The 16489-nt window shown below is 46.5% G+C and overlaps 1 protein-coding gene across 1 annotated transcript in view; it reads right to left on the bottom strand.

Moving 5' to 3' along the window:
- LOC126249471 (uncharacterized) overlaps nt 1-11870 on the bottom strand; it is a 293036-nt gene extending 281166 nt beyond the window's left edge. The window contains exon 1 of the mRNA XM_049951125.1: nt 11767-11870. The gene's annotated coding sequence lies outside the window, so the exon portion shown is untranslated. The remainder of the gene's footprint in view (nt 1-11766) is intronic.
- Between the last annotated feature and the right edge of the window lie 4619 nt (nt 11871-16489).

Here is a 16489-nt window from a genome sequence, read left to right as displayed (position 1 = left end):
AGACGAAGACCCAGAAGTCAGATACAGGGGCCTTCAAGAAGGAACCGTCCCGTGCAGACTTCCTACGTACCTCGAACTCCCAGCCGTCGACCAGTACTTCCACTAAAAGACCTTCCAAGAAGGCTCATAGGAAGCACAGTTCTCCTTCTCCGCCACGGCGCATTTCTTCTCCTGCGCCACCCAGCGGTTGCCGCCCCAGGCCGTCATCCGTTTCGCCTGGCCGCACCGCTGGTAGCCGAACATCTAGCCATCCACCGGCGGAGGAAGCTCCTCCTCCCGGCCATCTTAACGAGATGGCCGATGAACCTATAGAACCAATGGACGATGACTGTCCGCCTACCGATAGCGGCGGCAGTACTCGCTCGAAGCCAGGCCCTCAGCGGCCTTCGAGGTGACCCCTTCATTCATCTTCCTTTTCTTTTCACGATGGCACTTATTCACTGGAATATTCGCAGCATTCGCTCCAACCGAGAGGACTTGAAGTTGCTGCTCGTCGTAGCCCTCCAGGAAACGAAGCTACGCCCATGCGATCACATTGCCTTGGCACACTACACCTCTGTGCGTTTTGACTTACCCCCTGTGGTAGGTATTCCGGCTCATGGAGGGGTTATGTTGCTGGTCCAGGATGATATTTATTACGATCCCATCACATTGCACACCGGCCTGCAGGCAGTTGCCGTCCGAATTACTCTCCCCACTTTTACATTTTCTATTTGTACCGTTTACACTCCATCGTCGTCTGCCGTTACCAGGGCAGACATGATGCAAATTATTGTTCAGCTACCTGCACCATTTTTGTTACCTGGAGACTTCAATGGCCACCATCCCCTTTGGGGCTCTCCAGCATCCTGCCCGAGGGGCTCCCTGTTAGCAGACCTTTTCAACCAGCTCAATCTTGTCTGCCTCAATACTGGCGCCCCTACTTTTCTTTCGGACACATCTCACACCTATTCCCATTTAGACCTCTCTATATGTACTACCCAACTTGCACGTCGGTTTGAGTGGTATGCCCTTTCTGATACATATTCGAGCGACCACTTCCCGTGTGTCATCCATCTCCTGCATCATACCCCCTCTCCGTGCTCAGCTAGTTGGAACATCTCCAAAGCTGACTGGGGGCTCTTCTCTTCCAGGGCGACCTTTCAGGATCAAACCTTCACAAGCTGCGATAGTCAGGTCGCACACCTCACGGAAGTCATTCTCACTGCTGCTGAATATTCCATCCCTCACACTAATTCTTCTCCACGTCGCGTACCGGTCCCCTGGTGGACCGCAGCATGTAGAGACGCTTTACGTGCTCGTCGACGTGCTTTACGCACCTTTAAACGCCACCCTACAATTGCGAATTGTATCACTTACAAACGATTACGTGCGCAGTGCCGTCGTATTATTAAAGAAATCAAGAAAGCCAGCTGGGCTGCTTTCACAAGCACCTTCAACAGTTTTACTCCTTCTGTTGTCTGGGGTAGCCTGCGCCGTCTATCTGGCACTAAGGTCCACTCAACAGTTTCTGGCTTGACGGTCGCGAATGACGTCCTTGTTGCCCCTGAGGATGTCTCCAATGCCTTCGGCCGCTTTTTCGCAGAGGTTTCGAGCTCCGCTCATTACCACCCTGCCTTCCTCCCCCGAAAACAGGCAGAGCAGGCTAGGCCACCTAACTTCCGCTCCTCGAAACGTGAAAGTTATAATGCCCCTTTCACCATGCGGGAACTCGAAAATGCACTTGCCCGGTCACGGTCCTCCGCTCCAGGGCCTGATTCTATTCATATTCAGATGCTGAAGAACCTTTCTCCTGCGGGTAAAGGTTTCCTTCTTCGTACTTATAATCGCATCTGGATTGAGGGACATGTTCCCGCATGCTGGCGCGAGTCTATTGTTGTCCCGATTCCTAAGCCGGGGAAGGACAAGCACTTGCCTTCCAGTTATCGACCCATCTCGCTTACCAGCTGTGTCTGTAAGGTGATGGAGCGAATGGTTAACTCTCGTTTGGTTTGGCTGCTCGAATCTCGACGCCTACTTACCAATGTACAATGTGGATTTCGTAGGCGCCGCTCTGCTGTTGACCATCTGGTTACCTTGTCGACCTTCATTATGAATAACTTCTTGCGGAAGCGCCCGACCGCGGCTGTGTTCTTTGATTTGGAGAAGGCTTACGACACCTGTTGGAGGGCGGGCATTCTCCGCACCATGCATACATGGGGCCTTCGCGGTCGCCTCCATCTTTTTATTCGTTCCTTTTTAATGGATCAACAGTTCAGGGTACGTGTGGGTTCAGTCCTGTCGGACACCTTTCGCCAGGAGAATAGGGTGCCACAGGGCTCAGTTTTGAGCGTCGCTCTCTTTGCCATAGCGATCAATCCAATAATGGATTGCCTCCCAGCTGATTTATCAGGCTCCCTTTTCGTGGACGATTTTACCATCTATTGCAGCGCGCAGCGTACATGTTTCCTGGAGCGCTGTCTTAGCGTTCTCTTGACCATCGTTACTCCTGGAGTGTCGCCAATGGCTTCCGTTTTTCTGCCGAGAAGACGGTCTGTATTAACTTCTGGCGCTACAAAGAGTTTCTCCCACCGTCCTTACGACTCGGTCCCGTTGCTCTCCCATTCGTGGAGACAACAAAATTTTTAGGTCTTACATTTGACAGGAAACTTAGCTGGTCTCCACATGTCTTATTTGGCTGCCCGTTGTACCCGTTCTCTAAATGTCCTCTGTGTTCTCAGTGGTATGTCGTGGGGAGCGGATCGAACCGTCCTACTTCGCCTATATCAGTCGATCGTCCGCTCAAAGCTGGATTATGGGAGCTTCGTATACTCCTCTGCACGGCCGTTCATCTTACGCCGCCTCAACTCCATACAACATCTGGGTTTACGTCTTGCGATCGGAGCATTTTATACTAGTCCCGTCGAGAGTCTTCATGCTGAAGCCGGTGAATTGCCACTGCCCTACCGGCGCGATATACTGCTTTGTCGGTATGCCTGTCGGCTACTGTCAATGCCCGACCACCCGTCTTATCGTTCCTTTTTTGACGACTCTCTCGATCGTCAATACGGGTTGTATGTCTCTGCCCTGCTACCCCCTGGAGTTCGCTTTCGTCGCCTCCTTCAACACCTTGATTTTTCACTCCCTGCAACCTTTCGAGTGGGCGAGAGCTACACGCCACCTTGGCTCCAGACTCAGGCTCAGGTTCGCGTTCACCTTGACCTCAGCTCGCTCCCAAATGAGGTTACCCCCGGTTCGGTATACCGTTTTGTCGAACTTCGTTCGAAGTTCATTAATATGACCTTCATTTATACAGATGGCTCTAAGACCAATGACGGGGTCGGTTGTTCTTTTATTGTCGGGGCACAAAGTTTCAAATACCGGCTCCATGGCCATTGTTCGGTCTTCACAGCTGAGCTCTTTGCCCTCTACCAGGCTGTTCTTTATATCTGCCGCCACCGACATTCTGCTTATGTCATCTGCTCCGGTTCCCTGAGCGCCATCCAGAGCCTCAGTGATCCGTATCCGGTTCACCCTTTCGTGCACCGGATCCAACGCTCTCTTCAGCAGCTGGTGGACGACGGTTCTCCGGTTAGCTTTATGTGGGTTCCTGGCCATGTCGGTATCCCTGGGAACGAAGCTGCAGATGCCGCGGCCAAGGCTGCGGTCCTCCAGCCTCGGACAGCTTCTTGCTGTGTCCCATCATCAGATTGTAGCAGGGTCATTTGTCGGCGCATTTTATCGCTGTGGCATGCCGATTGGGCTGCACTTACGGACAACAAGCTTCGGGCCTTGAAACCTCTTCCCGCGGCTTGGACGTCCTCCTCACGCCCCTCTCGGCGGGAGGAGGTAGTTTTGGCCCGGTTACGAATTGGACACTGCCGGTTCAGCCATCGCCATCTGCTGACGGCTGCGCCGGCGCCGTTCTGCCCATGTGGGCAATTGCTGACGGTCCGCCACATTTTAACGTCCTGTCCGGATTTTACTACACTGCGTCTTGATCTTGGCCTGCCATGTACTCTCGATGCCATTTTAGCGGATGACCCAGGAGCAGCTGCTCGCGTTCTTCGTTTTATCAAGTTGACCAACCTGTCTAAGGACATTTGATTATGCTGTTTTTTTTTTTAATCCTGTGCCGGTCGATCTTTTATCGTGTTTTCCCTTTTAGTTCCTGTTTCAAACTTGTGCCTCTCGGTGCATTCCTAACGTAGTCTGGGCGCTAATGACCGTTGAAGTTGTGCGCCCTAAAACCACAAAAAAAACATGGTTTAACTAAACTGATCTAGAAAGCTTCGACCACCTGCATATCCGACAATGTGTGTAAGCGTAGATTCAAGGGGAGCAAAGAATTAAAGAAAAAGTCTAGCGAAATTAAGGTGATTACTTTAACACGAAATAAAAACAAAACAACAACGAGAATGAAGCCACATTCGTGAAATAAAATTCTGCTCCTGGGTAAAATTGAAACCCTTATTGGTCCACGTGCAGTGTAACATGGTTTTACCGCGATTGGCATGTTTTGTACAAAGTGGTCGAAACATGGTGCTCCAGTGTATCCCGCTATTCGACGGCGACCGTCCCCACATCATCCAGTGTGTGAAGATGATTGCCGCGATTACGCACTAGAAGTTTCAACAGGTCCCAAGCATACATAATCAGCGTCATCTCAACTAATATTGCAGGCCATTTCACTCAGCTGGTGCCTGTCTTTTAGGTGATGGCGCTCGCAACATGAGAGCTGTGGGTAGTTGCATAACCGTCTTGAAAGACGAACGCTTCACCAAAATATTTACTGTAGGCATGCACAATAATGATCCGTCCTGACACTGCGGTTCCCAAATTTCCGTCGGGCGTTATTGCCGACTGCCTTGACGCAGTAGCAGAGACAGGCCCGCATTTTGCAGAGTTGTTCCTAGAAAAGACAGAGGTCGTCTAGTTTGTAGCCGAGAGGAAGGCTTATGTCAGAGGCTGAGACGCTGGTTTCTCGACCTTCACTATCGAGTGGAAAATTGTAGGACCCTCCTTAATGGATCAGGCATGTAGGATATACATGAAGCGCTTACTAGGGCAACAGAGTACATTTTACGTACATATGTGGGTTTTTAAGGACAGAGATTTATCCACTAACCCATAAGATACTTTCTGATTTCCGGCAATGAAGATTACTATCCACATTATTCAAAGCGGAAATCATTTGACACACCTCAGCTGAATGCCACTATGTCGCTGAACTAGCACCTACTGGCCGCATCGTAAATCTAAGGGTGGTCTAAAGGGACATCTGTGTTGCCAGTGCATAGAGATCAGTGAATGGCTGTATCTGTAGAGGGACATTTTTAAAGTGTCCAACAGAGGTGTGTGGGCGGCACCGAAGGTGTTGCCTAATGGGAGGGGGGTGGGATTACCCCCAGTGATCAAAGCACAGAAGGGTGCGAAACAGGACGGCGCGAAACAGGAGGACTGAAAAAGCATGAACATTCTATTCTGCTTCGGAGCAGGTTCAGATTTCACTGAATGGTTCTGAACGATCCCTAGTGGTTCCACTCTTTACATTAGAACAAAAACTGCAATCGCGCCACACCCCAACAGGGTGCAAGTAGGGTCAGTGGGATGCAGGCCGACGATGCTCTTAGAGAAGTGTTGAATTGTCTGGAGGGTCTCAGTAGTGTCAAAGATCATCAAGACCGTCGTCCTGTTGCTCATGTCGTCCTGTTTCACTGTCGTTCTAGCCCACGACATGTGTGCCAATCAAGGACCCAAGGGGATAGGAGCAGTTCCATTGACGCCATTTATGCCACCCCTTGAGGCCTTTATGAGTCGATTCTGAGTGGTGGCGTGTCTGAAATGTTTTCCTCGGCCACCTATAAAAAAACCGATTGATGCAACGATGGGGTCGTGGTTCTGACCTCCATCGCAGAGGCGTCAAGAGCGGGGGTTAAATGCTTGGGTGTGAGGGGATGTGACGACCTTCCAGTCGCGTGACACGACCACGTTGGCGTCGGGGAAAATTGTGGTGAAATTTGGTGCCAATGTGACTTTAATAACCAACATGATACCTCACACTAACTTATGACATGTGGCCATTTTTTCGCATGTGACGACATCTTGCTGTTTGAAGCGTCGCGGAGCCCTATGGCGACAGCCTTTGCACCATTATTGAGAAAGGCTGTATGCAACTCTGAACCAAATTTCAATCTTCTGCGTCGCAGTGGGAGACATTTACGGGGTTTCGAAAAAGTGATCCTTTGTGCTGCACAGTGTATATGTATTAAATTTTGCCAAGCGATAATTTTAGCTCTGAAAGCCAGGTGCTCGTGTTACGGACTTGCTTATTAGCTATATCATTTACATTACGTTGCATGTCTTTCAGAATAAAACTGTATCATATCCAAAGCAGAAGATTTTTGATTCGTGTGTCAGATCACTAACATATACTATCTTATTAGAAGAGTCTGGGCACGTGTTAGTGGCTGTCAGAATGTAGTGTGTCCACCCTTCGCCATCATGTCGGCTTGAACTCTGCCGAGGACTCTTTCTATGTGGTATCTGAATGTCTGTGGAGCAATATCACCCATTCTAGCTCAGGAGCCAAAACCAGCTAACGTAGTGATGTTGAACGATGGGGTCTGGAACGAAAGCATTGTTCAACTAATTCCGGAAGTGTCGCAGTGCGTTACTATAGGAACTATTGGAAGGCCAGTCAGTTTCAGGAATGTTATTTTCCGCAAACAATTGCTTTACAGATGCATTGTCAAGCAGATACAAACAATGATCATCTCAGAAATAGTCCGCTACTGAACTTAGTACACAACGCTGTAAAATGCGTTCATAACCTTCCGCATTTAGCCTTTTCTTAAGCCCAAAAATGGGTCAACAGTCTAACCACCAAACACACCCCCATAGCGTAACACTGCCTTCTCCGTATTTCACTGTAGACATTACACACGATGGCAAGTGAAGATCTTTAGACATTCGTCAAACCCAAACCCTTTTGTCAGACTGCCATAGCGTATAGCGTGAATCATCACTCCAAATCACTCGATCCCAGTCATCCACTGTCCACTGGCGTCGCTTTGTAGGACACCTCAAGCATCGCTTAGCATTGACTACAGCACGTGTGGCTAATGAGGAGCGGCTCGGTCATTGCACCCATTCTTTTTAACTCCCTAACTCCTGTTAGCACTTGGGAACTCACTAGTAATTGCTTACGCTGATTTAATGCGATTTTTTACACCGCCCTCCACAATGCTCGACGGTCCTTGTCCATCAGCACACACAGCATGCCTGGTCTCGATTTAGCTGCGGATGTTCCTTTGCTTTTACACTTCACCATCATGTCACCAACAGACGACCTGGGCTGCTTTAGAAACACTGCAACGTGCCTCAGGGATTTGTTACTCAGGTGACATCCAATGACTGGTCCACGTTCGGAGTCGCTGAGCTTTCCTGACCGACCCATTCTGATTTTACTGATTCTTTACTAACAATACCATACAAAAAACTCTTTCTGTACTGGCAGACCCGCGTCTAGTGACATCTAATGATCAGTTCCGCATCAGACAGGCGTGTCCGGATAGTTTTTATGAGATTGTGTATGTCAAAAAAAGCAATTGCCTCTAAACCGAACCCTGTGGCACATCCCACTTTACATAACCCGAGTCAGATTCCACTTTATTCCCTTGCTATTTTCACCGGAGGCCAACCGCTTCTTTCCAAAAATAAAGTCAACCATTGATGAGCTTTTCTTTTCATCCCATACTGCACCAAGTTTGTGATTGTCACAATGAAACGCCTTTTTGAACCGGAAGGAAATACCTAGCCCCCAGCCTCGTTTAACCCTTAATAGTGCCTACAAACAAAACAATAAACTGCATTTTCCTTGTTTAATATTTTTATAAAGCCGGAAAGCGGGGGTGACAGGATATTACGTGTACTGTACATAGATACCTCAAAAACTATCAAACACACTGGTAGCAAAGAAATTGGCCAGTAATTGTCTACTTTATGTATTTCTCACTTTTATGACAGGTTTCTTTAACTAGTGTTTTACTCTGAAGCGCCAGAGAAACTGGTATAGGCATGCGTATTCAAATACAGAGACATGTAAACAGGCAGAATACGGCGCTGCGGTCGGCAACGACAATATAAGACAACACGTGTCTGGCGCAGTTGTTACATCGGTTACTGCTGCTACACTGATTTGAGTTTGAATGTGTGAGTTACTAAAGTATGAAACTTTTAAGACTTGTCACATGAAAAAAAACTCCGAGTAAGAGTACTGCGAATTCCTCACGAGGGATCACAGATAGCCAACCGCGCGACACTTGTTTACAGCGAGGCACGGGACAGAATGCACGCGGGAAGAGTTATGTTGTCCCGGTGGCCTCTTCGTCATATCCTGTGGACCTGGAAGAGTGAAGGTGTCCAGCACGATCCTTATACAGGGTGTTACAAAAAAGTACGGCCAAACTTTCAGGAAACATAAAAAAAAGAACACTGGACTCGCATTCGGGAGGACGACGGTTCAATCCCACGTCCGCCCATCCTCATTTAGGTTTTCCGTGATTTCCCTAAATCACTTCAGGCAAATGCCGGGATGGTTCCTCTGAAAGGGCACGGCCGATTTCCTTCCCCATCCTTCCCTAATCCAATGAGACCGATGACCTCGCAGTTTGGTCTCCTCCCCCCAAATCAACCAACCAACTCCACATTTGAGAAATTTGTCAGCTGGAGGTTCTTCATGAACTATGAAGAGCAACTTGTCGGCATTGTTGGTGGTAAAGGACACAGTGATGTAATATTCTTTTTAAATAAAGTAGCTATAGGCTATGAAATGTCACCTAGAAATGGGGCTGTAGTGTATCTGTTTACAGAAAGGTTATTTTTATTGGGTATAGAGGAATCTATATTCTTGTTGGTTTTATTATTCTTATACTTTTGGAGCAGGTTTGCTTGACATCCGTTTTTGACTGCTAAAGATTTATAATATCCCTAATTTTGTAGGCTTCTAAAGATGACAGCTTATTTTGTCGACACCGGCAAAGCGAAATTAAAAATAAATTTCCAACTGACGACTCAATTTTATTTGGAAAAATATATGGTACAGTTGCTGAAAATTAGTCATAAGTAAGATAATAAACGTGCATCTTTTACGATCATTTCTGTGAAATGTAAAATAAGTAAAGATTAAAAAATTTAATTAATTTAAAAAAAAATTAAACATTCGTTATTAACAATCTTTCATTAAAATTGGTAATTAGGAATTTGTTTGGCATGAAAACTGGGTTTTGTGTGCCACATGTAATTAGAAATAAGGGGACGCCCATTTTTCATAAAAGAGTGTTAGGTACGGGTTAATGAATTTTTGTTTAAATGAAGTAGGTATTCGAACTGAAGGAAGAAAAATAAGAAGAGAAATTTTATAGCCCAAAAGAGAGTCTAACTAACAATTCAACTATTACGAGTCTCGAGTGCTACTGATTTTTCCCATTTTTGTACATTTTACGCTTCACGGAAGTGCTCACAGGACATGCCCCTTTGTTTAAAAATTTCCGTCGACTGGGAATCGAACCCAGGCACACCACACGGCAATTCTGAATCTCACCGCAGCGCCAAGCTGTCTATTGAAAAATCGACCTTACGGTAAGTTAACAAAGCGCTCGGAAAACTTCAAAGATGAATTTTTCAAGAATCTTTGACAGCTGACTTTGGGCGATTGACATTTGAGATGTTAATCTGACGTACCATAAATATAAAAAAGATAACAAAAACCGATTGCAGTGTTATCTTCTTGTTAGACCAGTACCATCTGATGAAGACGTGAAACCAGTAATGTGAAAATATAAATTGTATCAGCGTGAGAGGCGGGTGATAGCAGCAATTTCTGAAAATCCGCATGATAAAATTGATCTTCGTCTATTATTCGACCTATGTGTTGCAAACAGGCACACATGACGCTGATTTGTCTCGTGTCGGTGTCCACTAAAGTGACAAGAGTGATATGTAAAGACATAGATGCCACTAGTAACACTGGACTCGCATTCGGGAGGACGACGGTTCAATCCCGTCTCCGGCCATCCTGATTTAGGTTTTCCGTGATTTCCCTAAATCGTTTCAGGCAAATGCCGGGATGGTTCCTTTGAAAGGGCACGGCCGATTTCCTTCCCAATCCTTCCCTAACCCGAGCTTGCGCTCCGTCTCTAATGACCTCGTTGTCGACGGGACGTTAAACACTAACCACCACCACCGCCACTAGTATTGCGTACACAAGGTAGGAAAGGGCAGTGCATTGTTGGAGCTGTTATTTGTACTCATATGATTTGTGTGGAAAGGTTTCAGACTTGATTATGACCGCACGACGGGAATTAACATACACCGAAAGTGGAATGGTAGTTGGAGCTTGTCGCGTGGTCACATGGGACATTCCGTTTTGGAAATGGTTAGGGACTTCAATTTTCTGAGATCTATAGTCTCAAGTGTATGCCCAAAATACCAAATTTCAGGCATTACTCTCACGACGGACAACGCAGTGGATGACGATCCTCTTATAACGACGGAGAGCAGAGGTGTTTGCGTAGAGTTCTCTGCGCTAACAGAAAAGCAACACTGCTTCAAATAGCCGCGGAAATCAATGTGGGACGTACGACGAACGTATCCGTTAGGACAATGTGGCTAAATTTGGCGTTTTTGGGATACGGCAGGAGACGACCGACGCGAGTGCCTTTTCTTTGCTAACAGCACTTCGCCCTCAGCGCCTCTCCTGAGTTCATGACCGTATTAGTTGGACCGCAGACGACTTGAAAACCGTGGCTTTCTCAGATGAGTCCCGATTGCTGTTGGTAAGAGCTGATGCCACGGTTCGAGTGTGGTGCAGACCCCACGAAGCCATGGACCCAAGTTGTCGCCAGCCGCAGTGGCCGAGCGGTTCTAGACGCTTCAGTCTGGAACCGCGCGACCGCTACGGTCGCAGGTTCGAATCCTGCTATGTGTGTGAGGTCATTAGGTTAGTTAGGTATAAGTAGTTCTAAGTTCTAGGGGACTGATGACCTCAGAAGTTAAGTCCCATAGTGCTCAGAGCCATTTGAACCATTTGAACCCAAGTTGTCAACAAGGCACCGTGCAAGCTGGTGGTGTCTCCATAGTGTTTTTATTTATTTATTTATTTTAACACGTAATGTGTTCCGTAGGACGGAATTGAGGAGCAAACCTCCAAGGTCATGGAACGTGTCAGTACAGAAAATTACAACATAAAAGCAATGACAGATAAAAATAAAATGTTTATGGGCTGTATTCACATGGAATGGACAGGGTCCTTGATAGGTATGGTTACTTGGAGACCATTTGCAGCCATTCGTGGCTTTCATGTGCCCAAGCAATAATGGAATTTTGGGCTCTGAGCACTATGGGACCTAACATCTGTGGCCATCAGTCCATGGAATTTTTAAGGACGACAGTGCGCCATTTCACCGGACCACAGTTGTTGCGATTGGTCTGAAAAACATTCTGGACAGTTCGAGCTACTAATTTGGGCCACCCAGATGACTCCCATCGAACATTTATGGGACATATTCGAAAGGTCAGTTCGTGCACAAAATCCTGCACCGGCAATACTTTCTTAATTATGGATGACTACAGAGGCAGCCTGCTCAAGATTTCTGCAGGGGACTTCCAACGACTTGTTGAGTTAATGCCACGTCAAGTTGCTGCACTACGCCGGGCAAAATGAAGCTAGACACGAGGTATCCCACGAGTTTCGTCACTTCACTGTATACCATTTAGGCTACTCACGCGGACAGGCGGCGGTCGTCGACGGAGTCGGTGATGAGCTTGGGCGGCACGAGCGCTCGGCGGCGCGTCAGCGCGGAGGCGGGCGGCGGCTGCTCCTGCTCCTGGTCGTCGTCGCCGCCGCCGCCGGCCTGCGCCGAGCGCTCCGCCTCGCTGCCCGCCTCGGGCCGCGCCTGGGCCTGCTGCAGCTCGCTGTGGCTCTCCCCGCGCGGCACGCTGTGGAACACCGTCTCCTGGTTGCCCTGCGACCAAACACCACCACATAGTCACCTTCAAACACATCGCTAAAACAGCGTCAACTAAAAATATTATTTCTCGCGCGTCTTTGGCTAGAAAACTTATTAATTTTTGACAAACGAAACACATTGGGAGACGGTATCAAAGGAAAAGTCTCGATACTTCACTCTTGAGTAGTATCATTAAAAAGTTATCATGTTCACAAGAGAAGCCAAGATAAGTATCCGTACGTTGCGCTATCAACACTTATCTCAGTAAAAAACAAAACAAAAAAAAAAACTTTTATTCGACACCAGTGTCTTCGTTTGTAAAATCTACACTACTACCCCGCGAAGATGCCGTGCTACAGGCGCAAAATTTAACCGACAGGAGGAAGATGCTGTGATATGCAAATGATTAGCTTTTCAGAGCATTCACACAAGGTTGGCGCCGGTGGCGACACCTACAGCGTGCTGACATGAGGAAAGTTTCCAACCGATTTCACATACACAAACAGCAGTTGACTGGCGTTGCCTGGTGAAACGTTGTTGTGATGCCTCGTGTAAGGAGGGGAAATGCGTAACATCACGTTTCCGACTTTGATAAAGGTCGCATTGTAGCCTATCGCGATTGCGGTTTATCGTATCGCTGCATTGGTCAAGATCCAATGACTGTTAGCAGAATATGGAATCGGTGAGTTCAGGAGGGTAATACGGAACGCCATGCTGGATCCCAACGGCCTCGTATCACTAGCAGTCGAGATGACAGGTATCTTATCCGCATGGCTGTAGCGGATCGTGCAGCCACGTCTCGATCCCTGAGTCAACAGATGGGGACGTTTGCAAGACAACAACCATCTGCACGAACAGTTCGACGACGTTTGCAGCAGCATGGACTATGAGCTCGGAGACCATGGCTGCGGTTACCCTTGACGCTGCGACAGAAGCGCCTGCGATGGTGTACTCAACGACGAACCTAGGTGCACGAATGGCAAAACGTCATATTTTCGGTTGAATGCAAGTTCTGTTTACAGCATCATGATGGTCGCATCCGTGTTTGGCGACATCGTGGTGAACGCACTGAGGCGTAGCGCCGTATACCGATCCTGTCTTGGAGGCGGTTAAGTGGGAGATGTGTCTCAGAGCTGGATAGTGACAGATGGTGACGCGAGTCTGGATGCGCACGTAGTTTATGTATCAGCCGATAGAGGACTGTATTGACAGTATTGGATAGGAGACTGTGATTTAGTTTCGATTGTGCCCACTAGAGTGCACTAAAGTAATAGAATGTTTTTCATAAACTGTTCTAATACTTTTATAAAGTGTTATTATGTCTTTTTGTGTAAGTAAAATGTTATAAATGTGTTTTAGCAGTATGAATGGTGCGTGAGTGTGGTTTAAGGTTAATACGAAGATAATTGTTTAACGAGTTATGTAGTGGGATTTAGTGTGGGAACATTTCGAAGAAGTATGGATGTGGACAAAAGGGAATTTTGTAGAATATATTTGTAAAGTAAGTTTATGGTAAAGGGAAAGTGAATTCAGGTGTAAATAACAATAGTAAATAACTTTATGCATAAACAAAACTTCAGCATAATAGATAATAACGTTCTTTAAAAAGTGCAGTCGTTAGGTTTACTATTTTGCAATTGGTTCTTGATGAAAAGCGCGGACGGATGAGGGAGAATGTTGTTTTGCTATTGGCTGTTGAGTAAACTGACCAATGGTAAAGCAATATTCTTCGCGCGCCTTTCTCTGCTGGTAGAGAAGACTTAGAGTATTCTAGAGAAGAGTGGGAGCCTAGCCATGAAACAGTTCGGACGTGTATAGTGGTAGATCCGATGGAAACGATAAACTGCCCGATCTAGCAGTGTTTCATACGTGAAAAGTGTGGTAAAGTAACGGCATAATTATTCCGATGGGCGTGTAGAAATTTCGGAATTTTTAAGTGAATTTTGTGACGAGAAAAGACATATATTCGGCGTGGCGTACTGAGCAGGTCGGTGGCTAAAAACTGTAACTGCATTTGTTACCGACAGACTTAATATTTGGCGAGAATTATCAATCAAAAACAATCAGTATTTTTGTAGCTATTACGTTTTCGGGAAATGCAACACCATAAACTTGCTAAAGTGAGTGAAAGCGATTGTGACTGACTGTGTTAAGACTAGCACGGGCTTGGCAGTGATACTTGTTCACCTAAGTTTCCGAACATACTAATTGAGGACAAAATTTCCAACCTTTCATTTCGTGTGAAAACTTTCTCCCGAAACGTAGATTAGTGACTTTAATTGCAGCCTGGTTCACGTCGAAGTATAGTAGGTTTCGATCGGCTTCCCTGCTGATGATATGCTGAGACAATGTTCACAGGTAGGTGCAGGTTAGTCGTAAAGGGACCGAAGCAACCGCGTCGCCGCAGCACATTGGAAGCGTGTATTCGTCATCGCCATACTGGCGTATCACCCGGCGTGATGGTATGGGGTGCCATTGGTTACACGTCGCGGTCACCTCTTGTTCGCATTGATGGCACTTTGAACAGTGGACGTTACATTTCAGATGTGTTACAACCCGTGGCTCTACCCTTCATTCGATCCCTGCGAAACCCTACATTTTAGCAGGATACTGCACGACCGCATGTTGCAGGTCCTGTACGGGCATTTCTGGATACAGAACATGTTCGACTGCTACCCTGGCCTTCACATTCTCCAGATCTCTCACCAATTGAAAACGTCTGGTCAATGGTCGCCGAGCAACTGGCTCGTCACAATACGCTAGTCACTACTCTTGATGAACTGTGGTATCGTGTTGAAGCTGCATAGGCAGCTGTACCTGTACACGCCATCCAAGCTCTGTTTGACTCAATGTCCTGGCGTATCAAGGCCGTTATTGCGGCCAGAGGTGGTTGTTCTGGGTACTGATTTCTCAGGATCTATGCACCCAAACTGCGTGAAAATGTAATTACATGTCAGTTCTAGTATAATATATTTGTCCAATGAATAGCCGTTTATCATCTGCATTTCTTCTTGGTGTAGTAATTTTAATGGCCAGTAGTGTATCTACAACTGAGAGGCACACGATTTTCACACGTTTTGAATATTAGGTTCGTGCATAAGTTCGTAGTGTTTTTCTTATGGGTTTATTTATTGACTGTAATTTTGTATTTGTAGTTCACTGTTGCTATTTCAGTTTACATCTTGTCATTTTGTCGTTTCGGGATAGTGTGTGGGGCTATAGACGCTATAGCTAGAAAATGGAGTGCGAAGTGCATAAATCGGAACATTTCCGACATATTCTTCTGTTTAAGTTCAATACAGGGGTGACAGTTGCGGAGGTAGCCAGAAACACTTGTGCCGTGTATGGGTATAATGCCGTTGGACAGAGCACGACAAGAAAATGGTTTTCTCTTTCCGAGGAGGTTCTTTTTGACATTAGTGACTCTTAACGTTAAGGAAAACCTTCGAGGTATCGTGGAGATCGTTAAAACGCATTAATCCACAATGATCCGCGTCGGTGTACTCTAGAACTGGCAAGTGTGATCAACTGTGACCATCGTGCGACATTTGCATCCAATGGACAAGGTTCAAAAATCGAATGTATGGGTACCGCATGCTCTAAGCCAAAATTACAAAAATCAGCGTATGCCCACATGTGCATCTCCGCTTGCTGGTCAACACTTGGTCGTAAATAACACCAATCATTCTTATCCTGTATCGTCACTGGTGACAAGAAATGGTGTCTTCAAAATAAGATAAGGAAGGGAAACGAATGGGTGAGCCTAGACAAAGCAGCAACTCCCCGTACAACGACGTGTGCGCATCCACAAAAGATTAGGTCATATATGTGATGGAACAGCGACAGTGTCCTATGCTACAAATTGCTTCCCCGATGTGTAACCATTACTGCTGATATGTACTGTCAACAACTGAGACATCTTGCAGGCGCATGATCGGGAAGACTGTAGGAAGTGATGGCACTCCACGTTAAATACTAAACAGGAGTTGCTATGAGAAGTACGAGATTAGCACCCACCTTATTCACCAGATCTTGCGCCCTCAAATTTTCACTTTTCCCGCTCTCTATCGGACAAACTTAAAGGAAGTTATCCCGATCAAACTGCTCTCCAAAAATGGCCCGACGAGTTCTTCGTCCCAGAATGACACGATTTCTACTGTCGCGGATTCAGAAAGTTACTTCTGCGTTGGCAGACTTCCAAATGGTGAAGGAGAATGTATTATAGGTGACTAAAGCCTATATGTGTATCTGCTGTGTTCATTGAACTTATGGAGAAACGCTACGCACTTACGCACAAACGAACTAGAATAACGCAAGCGCTAAGCGATATTTTCATTACAGATTGCAATTTTTAAATCTTTGGAGATCTAAATACGAAATTACAGAACAGATTGTAAGGGTATCCGCTGGCTAATAACCAAAAATATGTTTTCTGATTTGTGGACTCCTGATATCCGCGTCATCACGCATTTATAGTAACAGAAACAGGGTGTTTAAAA

Source organism: Schistocerca nitens, chromosome 3 (genome assembly GCF_023898315.1).
Source record: "Schistocerca nitens isolate TAMUIC-IGC-003100 chromosome 3, iqSchNite1.1, whole genome shotgun sequence".
In the NCBI taxonomy this organism is placed as follows: domain Eukaryota; kingdom Metazoa; phylum Arthropoda; class Insecta; order Orthoptera; family Acrididae; genus Schistocerca; species Schistocerca nitens.
This window is presented reverse-complemented; position numbering and strand designations above follow the sequence as displayed.